The sequence below is a fragment of the Populus alba genome, chromosome 19 (genome assembly GCF_005239225.2).
Source record: "Populus alba chromosome 19, ASM523922v2, whole genome shotgun sequence".
Classification (NCBI taxonomy): Eukaryota; Viridiplantae; Streptophyta; class Magnoliopsida; order Malpighiales; family Salicaceae; genus Populus; species Populus alba.
This window is the reverse complement of record NC_133302.1, coordinates 3,814,053-3,827,851: the sequence shown is the minus strand read 5'-3', so window position 1 is coordinate 3,827,851 and position 13,799 is coordinate 3,814,053. Positions and strand designations below refer to the sequence as shown.

General features: G+C 32.4%; 1 long non-coding RNA gene and 1 pseudogene across 1 annotated transcript; both read left to right on the top strand.

Annotated features, from left to right (window-relative positions):
- The first annotated feature begins 7,832 nt into the window (after positions 1 to 7,832).
- LOC140954262 (uncharacterized) lies at positions 7,833 to 8,980 on the top strand. Its single transcript, XR_012168900.1, has 5 exons — positions 7,833 to 7,905; positions 8,027 to 8,098; positions 8,180 to 8,251; positions 8,335 to 8,406; positions 8,506 to 8,980. It is a non-coding gene; the product is annotated as an uncharacterized lncRNA (long non-coding RNA).
- Positions 8,981 to 9,871: 891 nt separating this feature from the next.
- LOC118052575 (probable LRR receptor-like serine/threonine-protein kinase At1g07650) lies at positions 9,872 to 13,590 on the top strand (annotated as a pseudogene).
- Positions 13,591 to 13,799: the final 209 nt, after the last annotated feature.

Below are 13,799 nucleotides of genomic sequence, written 5' to 3'. Positions count from 1 at the left end.
AACTTACGATTCCAAGAAGAAGATAGAGCTAGGAGGATAAAAGAATATAATGATGTTGTGATCTATATATCTTTTATTTTCCCAACTAAAATTGGAATCCTCAATCCTCTTTTAAAAAGAAAAGACAAAGGGGATATTTGAAACAGTAATAAATATTATTTTTTATTTAAAAATATATTAAAATAATATTTTTTATTTATTAAAATTTATTTTTAATATTACCATATTAAACCGATTGAAAAATAAAATTAAAAAAAATAAATTATTTAAAAAAAAAACTACAGTTTAACCGCATGAACTAACACCTTGAAAATCTCATTAATATTTTAATGGTTGAAAAAGTAAATCTTTTAAATATTGCAAATAAGATTAATCAAACATTAATTATTCTATTTGTCACCTAACTAGACAGCATTGACAAGACTCTGATTAATATCTCACACTGAACGATTATTATCTGAACGCTATGGGATATTTTTTAAAATATTAAATTAATTGTTTTTAAATGTTTTTAAAATATTTTAATATAAAATTTTTAATTCAAAAATATTTTTTAAAATAATCATGGAACACCAAATCAAACATCAGTCGAAAGATTCGAGTCCCTACTGGCCGACGTCTCATGCATTATTGTCCTTCTGTCTCCATACCAGCCTGTGGCAGGTTTTTGTGAATCTTGGCTATGGACTTGTGATTTCACAGCTGGAAGGCAAGGAACATGATTTCCTTGCATTAATGGAAGGATATTTGGTTTTTCAAAAATATTTTTCAGCTAAAAATATATAAAAACTTCTCTCAATGCTTTGTGTATTTGGTATTTTAGTTTTTTAATTATAAAAACTTCTTTCAATGCTTTTGTTTGTGTAGCTATAAATCTTTTTTTGTATTAATTAATATCTTTTGACTTTATATACCATTTTAGTGTCGTATTATTATTATATATAATAATGGAAACAATCAACAGGTAGCATTGTTTTTACCAACGCAATTTTAAAATAAAATAAAATAAAGGTTGCACTATCCCTTTAAACAAGAAATTAATTATACTGGTTTTTAACAAAATAAAAAAATTTAAATGGTTCAGCCAAAGAAATTATAGAATAATATAAATTATATTTTAAAATTATATTTTAAAATTTAAAATATTAAATTAAGATAATTCTTTTACCCATCACAACCTTTTAAATTATTTATTTGTATTTTTATTTTTAAAAGTTGCACTGCTAGAAGCAGCATCACTTTTTATTTTTTATTTTTTTATTGAAAAAATTACTTAGGGCCATATTTTATCTTAATTTTTTCATAAATTATATTTTATATTGCAGGTTAACACATAATTCATATGTCGATGAAACAACTAAAATATTCCTCAACTTTTTCACCATTTCCTTTTTTTATTTCTTTTCTTTATCCTCTCCAAGAGACTTTTGTGAAAAACTATACTAGGGGTCTTTGGGTTGCGATATAACCTGTTTTTCATTACTTTTGTGGAAAATTTATTTTTAATGAATATAAAAAATAATTTATTTAAAAATATTATTGTAATATAATTTATAACAAAAATTTATTTTAAAAAATAACTCCGATCAAATTTACAAACATCCTTGACAATACAAAACATCCCTGACAAAAATAAAAAGGGTTAAACAGTGATACTAGGGTTTGATTTAGACATCGAAGGTGGGTCTCGGACGGTTTGCGTTCATGGCTCAGTGTACTAAAAGTTCCTACTGTTAGCAAACAAAGCATTCATTTCACACGGTTTGCATTCATGGCTATCTCCTTCGGGCCATTCCATCCACAAGAATTGATTTACCATATGAATATGGCTGATCGGTTAACCTGATAACACAGTCGTCTGGACTGCAAATCTATTTCAGATCACAAAATCCTCCTTTAGCTCTTCGTAGTTTTGTATTTTGGGCAAGCAAAATTGCTAGTTACTAATAAAACAAGAACCTTGACGATAGCTATAGAGGCATTAGCTAGGTTATATGGTACCTGAATGGAATAAGATTAGCACTTGAAGAAGATGTTTATAGTTATGGAGTTGTGATCTTAAAGATCGTCTTTTGCAGAAGAAATATGGAAATTAACGTATCAAAACCAGAGGAAGAAGTTCTACTTCTAACTGGGCATGCATACGAACTTTTGATTGAAAGAGAATTAGACAAGCTTGATCGTGGTGAATATGTAGACTGACAGAAATTGATGTATGTACGATGGTTGATAAAATATCTAAGTGAGAAGTTGTAAATTTTTAGCATACAGATACAGTAGCAAGGCCAAATGCTGGTCCCAAGAAAAGTAATTCGCTGCCACCAGTTCACACCAAGCCAATAATTATGAAGTGAATTCTTGTATTTTTAAAATAAAAAAATACAAAACTACATGTTAATTATATTCTCACCGTCTATTTTATTCCAAGATAATAATCAAATGCTATTTTAACAGACTAACACTACAAATTACTAAACCCAAAAGAAGTTTGAATCAAATTCCAAAATTTAAACTTTATATCCAAGTATTTGGCTGCAAGGTGTGCTAGTGAAATATAAAAGAGAAAGGTAAGGCATGAAAGAATCTTGGGCAATAAATCATCATACTTCATTGGAGATGCATCAGCAAAGTTCATAAATGGAGCTAGCACCTCAATATCAGAACCAACCTCTCTGCGGGGAAGCTTTTATTGTTTTCCAGGTCACTTTAATTGGAACTTGTCGTTTCCCTGCCACCTATTTCTTGTTCATAAATGTTTTTAAAATATTTTAATATAAAAAATAAAAAAATATTTTTTTATTCAAAAATATTTTTTAAAATAATCATGGAACACAAAATCAAAACATCAGTTGAAAGATTTGAGTCCCTACTGGCCGACGTCTCATGCATTATTGTCCTTCTGTCCCCATACCAGCCTGTGGCAGGTTTTTTGTGAATCTTGGCTATGGACTTGTGATTTCACAGCTGGAAGGCAAGGAACATGATTTCCTTGCATTAATGGAAGGATATTTTGGTTTTTCAAAAATATTTTTCAGCTAAAAATATATAAAAACTTCTCTCAATGCTTTGTGTATTTGGTATTTTAGTTTTTTAATTATAAAAACTTCTTTCAATGCTTTTGTTTGTGTAGCTATAAATCTTTTTTTGTATTAATTAATATCTTTTGACTTTATATGCCATTTTAGTGTCGTATTATTATTATATATAATAATGGAAACAATCAGCCTTTTAGGCTTTTCGAAGTAAATAATTTTTGTTATTTTTTTTAAAATTGTTTTCATCAATAATATTTTTTTTTTATATTACCTTTTCAAAATTATTAAATAACACAGTTCAGATAATTACATAAAACAATCAATAAAAACTTAATAATTTCTGCTATTCATAGCAATATATAAACTCGTGATACATTGCTTATTCCTGTTTGTTTGAAATGGTTGACAGATGCTTAGATGTGTTTGATTTAGACTGTGTTTGGGAAATAGTGTCCATGTTTCCAAACACGTCCTTACTTTAATTTGATTGTTCAGAAATGCTTTATTGGATTATGACCCCATGGTAAAGTAAACATTTGCTCATGAACAATGTGAATAGTCACAATTTAGTCCTTCAACATTCTTATGTGTTTGCTATTGCTTGAACTTAAGATGTTCATTGTTTTATTTTTTTTATTAATATAGGTATTCAGACCAGCTTGCGTGTACCTTGATTAATCTTACTGTTCTGAAATTAATGATCATATAAGTCTTCAGTGATCCTAAGAAAACTTGAACTCTTGATCATAAAAAAATAAATTTAAAACCTGACCAGTTAAGTTATCTTTAGAGTTATTATATTTACTGTTATATGTCAGGGGAGGGAGGAAAACCGATCTAGGCAACCATTTGTTTTACAGCAAGGATAAAATGATGGAGAATGCTCCATCTGTTAGGAAATATATGTTTCTTCAAAGATAATATATTTTATTTAATGCAATTTTCTTGTAATTTTTTTTTTGTACTTAGACTCCTTGTAATAGAATAGCGTAATTATAACAATTCTCCTTTTCTATTGCTTTTACATTAATATTATAGCTAGGTTCAATACCCTATTCTTTCAATATTTTTGGTCAAATATTGTGAAAAAATGGAAAGGCACAAGGCTTCTAGCACATACAAACATGTACTTTTAAGTGCTTGCTTATATATATATATATATATATATATATATATATATATATATATATATATATATATATATATATATATATTTTATAATATTGACTTACCACTTTACAGCGGGTTAATAATAATTTTTATTTAAATATAAAATTATAAAATATGATTTTAAGTATATTGAATCCAGAAATAGAGCTACATCCAATAATCTTAGATTTGGGTTCGCATATACTTGGGTTTGGCTTTGCATAGGATTGGGTCTAGTTGTGGTCCTTAGGTCTGTCATCATATTACAATAATACAAAAATATTAAAAAATATTAATTTAAAAAAAAAATTTAAATGTATTTTCTGAAACGCAATAATGAACATGCTTTGATAAGAAAAATTCAACCCAATCTAAAAATGACAAAAAAATATCATCACTCAACTTTTGTACAGCATAAAAAAAATCAAATCAATGTATTTGCTCTTTACAATATGAAAAAATCAATAAGAGAAAATAAAAAAAAAATTAAGAGGAAAACAAATAAAATTGAAAAGATCTTAAAAATAATATTCCGCTATGTATTATTCATGATGCTATTGTAAAAAATGCTTTAGTTGGAGATGATAATAATGCAAATACAAAGCATGCTTTTAACCTAACTCAAACATCTTTATATTTTAAAAAAAGTTGTTATCAATCTGCTGTAGAGCACATGCCAATAAAATTCAATAGTATTAGGTCCTGCTCCTAACCCCACCTGACAGTGGTGTGCCTGTTGAAAGCATATTAGAAAAGGTAAGAAAGACCCCACATCATGGAAGGTCGACTATAATAATGCATCTCCAGGCAGCCTACTAAATAACTCTTGAAGTGGATTGCAGACTAAGGAAGATGGCTACTGCACTCTCTGATATTTTGAGTGTCAGATCTAGCTTACTTATGCTTATGTTACTAATGTTTTGCATGGGAGCAATTAACTTGGAGGCCCAAGTTGGGAGCCTTGCTCCTGATGAAGGTACCTATACATATTTTTAATTTGGTTCAGATGGGCAGATTCTTTAATGTTTAGAGGAAGACATACACTTGTAATGCCTTCTTCTAGCAGGAGTGTTTTTATATGCAAAATCCTCACTGTTTCATACTCTTCGACAATGCAGTCATCAAATGTGTTTAGAGAAATCTGTAACCATGTTAGTAATGGCATCATGCAGTGCTTTGTTTACAGAATTCTGTGTTTTTTTGCAAACATTTCTTGGCAAGGCATTGCAGAAGCCACCAGCTAATCATCCCAGAATTAGAAGTTGAGATTTAATTTTGATTTATGCAGTGGAAGCTCTACTTGAAGTAGCAACACAACTGGGCAAAAAAGGCTGGAATCGCAATATGAAACTGTGCAATGATACAATTTTACCTCCAAAGCCAGATGCTGACAATAAAGTTGTTTGCAACTGCTCCTTTCCTGGGGGTGTATGCCGCGTTATTGCCATGTATATCTCTTCACTTACCACTCAATGCTTTTGTAATTTGTTGAAGGAATTAACAAAATACACATAATCGTATATATATTTTTTAATTTTAATCTTTAATAATTTAATATATATATTTTTTTATTTTTATTTTTTAAATTCATCCTTCAATATTAAATTGTTTTAGAAATTGTACTTTATAATTTTGCTCAATTTATTTTATTAAGTTATATATTGATCTCATGGATTCAATTTTTTTTCTTGGCATTGAGATTTTTTATTTACTTTTTATGACTTTATCTCAATGTTATGATTCAAGTCGCAAGTTTAACGAATTAACATGAATATACTTTTTTTTATTTTTTTGTCCTTTTGCAATTTAATATTTTTTAATTAGGCTTAGTCATTTTTTTTTTATTTAATTTCTATGGGGTTATTTCGATCTTATTACCTAGATCGCAGATTTGATAGGTAAACCTGGGTTGACTCGATTTATTTTTTGGTTATTTTTAATCTTTTTTTTACCCTTCAACAAATGATTTTTTTTTTCAATTTTATCTTGCAGTATTAGGTTTTTTGATAATCGAGTTTTGTAATTTTTTTCAATTTCATTTTTGTGGAGTTATCTTGGTCTTAAATGATTTGTTTTTTTTTTTTTTTTGTCGATTTCAACTTTCAACATTAAATATATTGAAAGTAGAGCTTTTTAATTTTTTTAATTTTTTTATGAAGTTATCTTATCTTATGTTCCAGGTTACATATTTAATATGTTAGCTTGGGTTAACTTGGGTTTTTGTTGTTATTTTTTAATTGAATTTTTTTTTTCTAATTTCAACCTTCAACAATGAGTTGATTAGAAATTGAGTTTTATATGTTCTTAAAAAACTTTTTTTGAGTTATATCGATCTCTTGATCCGAGTTGTGAGTTTGGAGGTTGATCGTGGTTGACTTGAGTAGTTTTTTTGTCATATTTTTTATTTTATTCTTTAATATTAGATTGATTAATAATTGACCTTCATAATTTATTTTGATTTTTTTCTATAGGGTTATCTTATGATTCTTATCACGAACTTGACAAGTTAACTAAAATCAATTCAATGTATTATTATCTCAATATTTTTTATTTTAAAATCATTCAAAATATATATTACTGTATAAATATTTTAAAATATATCATCTAATAATATCATATTTTGAGTTAAAAATTGTTTTTTTATTAGAAAACAGCGGAGGACTATTTGTGGTGGATTAAATCTCCTCATAAACCCCATTCGATAGTTGAATTTTATTTTAAGAAATTCAGATGAAATTCATTAGCAGTAAAATTATATAAAAAGAAGCTAAATATGTAGTGAATAGCAAAAAAAGGATCTTCAGCAAAGAAAATGGTCCAGTTGTCAGAAGTTTAGGCTTAAGAGTTTAATCATACGGAGAAAAGCTGAGCTCTGCTAGATGTCAACAATTTGGTTTTCTATTCCATTGGCTGTTGTAATTTAAATCAACAATTTGATTGATGATTTGCAATGGTTGAAAGTATTGAGGAGTTGATGGGTGCATGTGTTCTTGCAATGCAGATATCTCAAAAGGCAAGATCTTGACGGTACTCTCCCAAAGGCTATCGAGAAACTACCACACCTTAAACATCTGTAAGCAGTGCTTCAAATTACTACATTTCTACAGATTGAGTACCGTGAATTTGCATCGAATGATTCGATTTTATTAGAATTATATCTCCTCTGCAGAGATCTCTGGGCCAACTACCTGAGTGGCAATATACCACCTGAATGGGCTAATACCAAGCTGGAATTTTTGTAAGAAAATTCTGCATTCATGTTTTCTAGCCAAGGAATTGCTTACTCATAATTAATAGATTGTGTAAACAACAGGTGTGTCGGCGTGAATCGGTTGACAGGAAAAATTCCTAGCTATCTGGGAAGGATTACCACACTTAGTTACCTGTATGCATTTTTCTACTAGTCAATTTCTTGTTTTTTTTTTTCTTTTCATATTTAAATCTGTTCAATTGTTTAGTCAGGAGTAATCCTGAGAGTTGGCATTTATGCAGGAGCATTCAGAACAATATGTTTTCTGGAACTGTTCCCCCTGAGCTTGGAGGCTTGGTTAACCTAGAGAATCTGTCAGTTCATTCAACCTTTTGTATTAGAAATTAAGTCCTAACGGATTATTGAATGCTAAGTTTTTTTCTCCTTTTGTGATTGCAGAACTCTCAGTGCCAATTATCTCACTGGAGAGTTACCCCCGGCTCTCACTAATCTGACCGGATTGAAGGAACTGTAGGTTCTCATTTCACATGGTTATAGTGCATCATACTCATTCGTTGCAGTTTTTGATATTACAGATGCATCTCTTTACTCCAAGTTTCATGATTCTGTGTTTTCCGTTCGGCGAATGCAGAAGGCTTAGCAGCAATAACTTCACTGGAAGAATACCTGATTTTATTCAGAGCTGGAAACAACTTGATAGATTGTATGTGCTAGTTTTTACAACAAGTTCTGAAACTCATCAGTGAAGCAGAACCCTAATCCCCCTTTAATTTTGTATTAACAGAGAGATCCAAGCTGGTGGTTTCACTGGACCCATTCCTTCAAGCATCTCTCTCTTGACTAATCTAACTGATCTGTAAGATATTTGTTTTAAATTTATGGTCTCAGTTACAACTTTCCTGAACATCTCACTTTTATATGCTGCCTAATATTGAGCAGAAAAATAAGTAACTTACTTGGAGATGGTTCAGAGTTTCCCAACCTAGAATCTATAGCAGGCATTCAGGATCTGTGAGTTATTGTTGCAGCTGACACTCTCATATCAGGATCATATTTAATTTACAGCTCAGCATATATATTTAGCTTACATGAAATTAATTTATGTTGCAGGCGATTGAGCAACTGCAATTTGTCAGGAAATTTTCCCATTTATTTGACCAGAATGGCACAGCTGAAAGTTTTGTAATTTACTTTATCCCTTATATATCATCCATTCTGTCATTCATCTACATGAAGATTGAAGTGTGAATCTCATGGATGCTTAGAGCTACTATCTTTAGATTGCAGCTACATTATGAACCATGGTCTTTACCTTCTTTTTTTTACCCTTCTTTTCGAAAACAGGGATCTCAGTTTCAACAGATTAAATGGTAATCTTCCAACAAATTATGATGGCCTACGAAGATTGAAGAAAATGTTAGTACACTATATTATATTACCTTCTGAAATTAATGTCTTCCATATTATAAGCATGGTTATTAAACCTAAACTGGTTAGGCAAGTTGACCTGGAAAATCCAGGACTCGGAGCCTGGCTAGGGTTGAGATTCCAGTTGAACTATATAAGACATTGAACTGCCAAACCTGTTCGACCTGGCCAAACCTAATCGGGTCAATATCTTGTGAAAAGAATGGAACTAAATGCATTTGTTTAAATAAAAAAGTTGACCCGAGCTGACCAATGACTCAATCCTTTTTTCAAGTTATTATCCAGACAGTCTTTTGCAATGATAGCCTTGGACAAATGTTCAACCAAATGATAATTCTTACTTTTTCAACCAAATGACAATTTTTACTTTCTGTATAGGTATCTTACGGGGAACATGTTTACAGGGACCATCCCAGAATGGATCTACCGAAGAGATACTAGCTCGTATGTTAGTTTTTTCTTAATTTCTGTATCCGGATTATGATTTTTGAGATTTTTGTTCGTAATATATTTTGTTTCTACTCAATTAAAATTATTGAATATTTTATCCATTAACTCTCCCCTGAAAGATAGAAATGATCATCAACTTCAGTTCACCTTTATCATAACATTCTCAACCCAGGAGCTTAATCGTGAACTTCAGGTTTCCCTTATCCTATAACAGATGCGTGTCTGTAGGTTTAATAATATGTCCTAGTCTTTGAAAAGATATACTGATGAGAAGCTGATAAACAGATGATCCTTCCCAGTTCCCAGTTCCCAGTTTCCAGATAGTTTTCAGTACAGCTGTGCATGAACGATCAAACTATCTCCAAGGTTTCATTTAGTTATTGTCCTAGAATAGAAAGGACAAATACAGTAGGAACAAAAATGTATTTGGTTGCAGTGACGAAGATGAAGATATAAAAATAAATGTGTCTCTAAGATAGTTTTGGGTTGAATATTCATCTCTTCTGCCTTGAGATAGCAACCAAAAGCTAACCAATTGCAATACCTTCCAAGTGTCTGGCTATAACATGTGCATGCAATTTTCTAAAAAACTGGCTGAATGTTTAAGGAAGTTATCTTTGTGTGCAGCGAAATCGATCTTTCTTACAACAATTTTACTTTGGAAGCAAAATGTAGAAAAACAGTACTGTAAGATTGATTTCATTTTCCTTGCCTTCCCTTTGATTTTGAAAGTGTGCTCTTTTTACATCACCGTTCACTTCATAACCTACAAAACTTAACTCTTCTTGTCTTGCCAGAAATCTGTTCAGAAGTACTTGGGGAGGGAACTATTCGTAAGCTTCTATTTTGATATAAAGATCTAAAACACACATCATTTTATTTTCTTCTTCTCTGTCATTTCTCTTAAATAAGCTGATGATTCTATCTGGCCAATCTTTCCAGGAAACCTGTTGAGTGCCTGAGTGCTTGTTCTGCAGGTACTAGTAATTTGTAAAGCTATCCGCTTTAACATTTCACCTGGAACTAGACAGAAAAATGATGCAGGAACATGTCAGCCTAGACTATAAATTTATTTCTATATTCATTGGATCATAGCATCTCAGTCATAAACTCAATGGTCCTTTAGTGTGTGGCTACCCCATCATGCATCCGACCACCTCTGGAAAGAAATCGAATCTAAGACCTTCAACTGGTGTAGGAATAAACTACCAGTTGATCCCATAAGCCGAGACAAATGTTAACGGACAAACTTATTCCTTTATTCACTAGATAATGTTGTCTCTGTCATAAATATAAAGGTCCTATTATGCGTGGACCATCCCATCGTGGCCCTATAACACCCTTGTGATGGGTCCCACCACGATTTGCACTACAGGAGGACAAAATCTTAATTTGCTGTCGTGTTTGATTGTTTCTGTTCTATTTGCTCCGATTTAGCAGACGGTCTGATCCTAACATTTCTTGAGTTATAATTTTTTTAGTCATATCGGTGGCCATGAACATTTTTATTTTTATGTATAGAGCGATATTCAGTGCACATAAATTGTGGGGGACCAGAAGCCACCATTGGAAACACCTTCTACGAAGCAGATAATGAGCCAGGAGGTGCAGCAACATATGTGTACGAAAGAGAGGAGGATTGGCAAATAAGTACCACGGGATATTTCTGGGATGTTAATGCTTCCTTGGTTAACTACACAGCACAAAACACGTCCATACTCAGAATGGACAACTCTGTATTGTACACAAATGCACGCCTCACGCCTTTGTCTCTCACATACTACGTTCGCTGTCTGGTAAATGGGAAATACAAAGTCAAGCTGCACTTTGCAGAGATAGTAATGAGGGATAACAGATCCTACTACAGTCTAGGAAGACGGATATTTGATGTTTATATTCAGGTATCTATTAATTAAAAGATCACAGATTCATTCTTTATGCAATTGGAGACAGCTTAATTGAAGAATTGTTCTCGCAGGACATTGTTGTGCTGAAGGATTTTGATATAGTGAAGGCAGCGGGAGGGGTGGATAAGGTATACATTCATAATTATACAGCACCTGTAACCAATGGAGCTTTAGAGATCCGCCTTCATTGGGCTGGGAAAGGAACAACAATGTCTCCCAAAAAAGGAACATATGGTCCTCTAATATCAGCCATTGATGTGGAATCTGGTAGGTTGACATATAATGGAATGGCATTGTAATGAAGGAATAATTAGTACTGTGATCTGACAATACTTGCTCTTGCCGCAATTCTATTTCTGCCTAGACTTCAAGCCTCCTACTAAAGGCAGGAGGAAGAGATTCATTGTCGCTGGGGCTGTGGTTTGTCACTATTCCTCGTTTTCATACTTTCTATCCTCTCTCTGGTGAAAGGTTATTTGGGAGGAAGGACATCGAGGGATCGAGGTACAGTTGATACATTTATTTGATTTTGCAAATTCTAGTGAGGAATCCAGTCACTAAAATAACACGGCAATAAGCATTTTTCTGCATCTCATTTGCTGTATGTCTATCCATGAATGCATACATTTGTCAAAGAATTATCTCAATCCAAAAACGAAGCTAAAGGAATGGTTTTATATTACTCTCTCTAACAATGGTTTTTTCAATGGGAATTATCAATCTCAATGCTGTTTAATTGTAGGACAGCAAAAACCATCTGTGTTCTTCCTTTGATGAATCATTCATGCAGAACAACTAATATATACTGATGCAGACCAGAACGGAACTCACACGCGTTCCAACACACAAGGATTTCTTCGATCTGTAATTCCGCAGAAAACAGAGAAAAGAGAGATTTTTGAGTTAACTACTCAAAGAAGTTTTTTTATTTTTTATTCCATCCATCTGTCGCAAAGCGATTACAATCAAATAAATAGAGGAACTAACCTCTTAGACTCCTAAAAACAACTCCCTTAGATCATGAAACAATCCTGCATTAACTAGGAAATAAAAGCTGAATGGAGAAACGGAAAGAAAATTAAACTCTTAGACTCCTAAAGCAAACAACTCCAAATTAATTAGGGAAATAAAAGCTACATGAGGAAACGGGAATGAAACTCCAATCGTTACGTAAGAAACTTAAAGTGCTCAATAGTGAAATTTATGACTCAGCAATGTCAAGCCTTTATGTTGTTTTGGGTGTCTTAAATATGAGGCTTGTCACCCGGGCTGCATCATATACATATCCTCTTTGTTCCTTGGGCAGAACTTGTTGGGTTAGATCTGCTAACTGGTATCTTCACCTTCAGTCAAATCAAAGCCGCAACGAATGACTTTGATCCAGCAAACAAACTTGGAGAAGGTGGTTTTGGCTGCGTCTACAAAGTATAGTACATATTTTTGTTTTCATCTAGCTACTTATCTACTATATTATTTCTTTTTTCTTATCAAATCAGCATGGAATGGCCAAGTGAACTTATTTTCTTTGTCTAAAATTATTCTCATTGCAGGGAGCACTATCAGATGGCACTCCGATTGCGGTTAAGCAGCTTTCGGCGAAATCAAAACAGGGGAATCGTGAGTTTGTGAACGAAATAGGCATGATTTCTGCTTTGCAACACCCAAATCTTGTTAGATTGTATGGATGTTGCATTGTGGGGAAGCAATTGTTGCTGGTATATGAATACATGGAAAACAATAGCCTTGCGCATGTTTTGTTCGGTAGGCCTCTGATCACTTCCCCATAGTATCTTATGTAAAGTAATGGGAAAGAAAACAAGTTCTTTGAATGTCATATAGATAGATTTAGTGAAGAAGAAACTGATGGGTTGGGTTATGCATGATGATTACAGGGACAACGGAAATCCAGGCAACGAAGCTAGACTGGCGTACAAGGCAGAGGATATGTGTAAGTATAGCGAAAGGTCTGGTTTTCCTGCATGAGGAGTCGACACTCAAAATTGTTCATAGAGACATAAAAGGTACCAATATCCTTCTTGACAAGGACATGAACGCCAAGATATCTGATTTTGGAATGGCCAAGCTTGATGACGAGGACAACACCCACATCGACACCAGAGTTGCTGGAACAATGTGAGTTTCTGATATTAACACAAGGGGTTTTATTGAACACATGAAAAAAATCCTGAAAAAGAAGACATTAACAAACTGTAAGGAAAACACACAAGTATTTGTCATTTTATCTAAGATAGTTTTTTAGTCTTAAACAGTATGATGCTGTAACTGGGCTCAAGTGCCGATGGAAGGGGTTAGCTTTAGATTATATGGCAGGCAGGCATCTAGGGTTCAAATCACACACTGCATGGTTCTCATGGATCAGGTTTCCCCATCTATGGCTGTGTTCCTCTAAGACTAACCCTTGGAGAGGTTTAGCTTGGTTGCTAAATGAATATACTATTCACATATTATCCAGGGTTCGAAATCCTGTTTAGGCTGCTAGAAATATAACTTTCCTATCAAAAACAAAAACAAACAATAGACATTTAGCATTTCTTACATGTTTTAGTGAAGCAAACTTGTAAAATATCTCTGTGTTGTTCTTTCTGTGCAGGGGATACA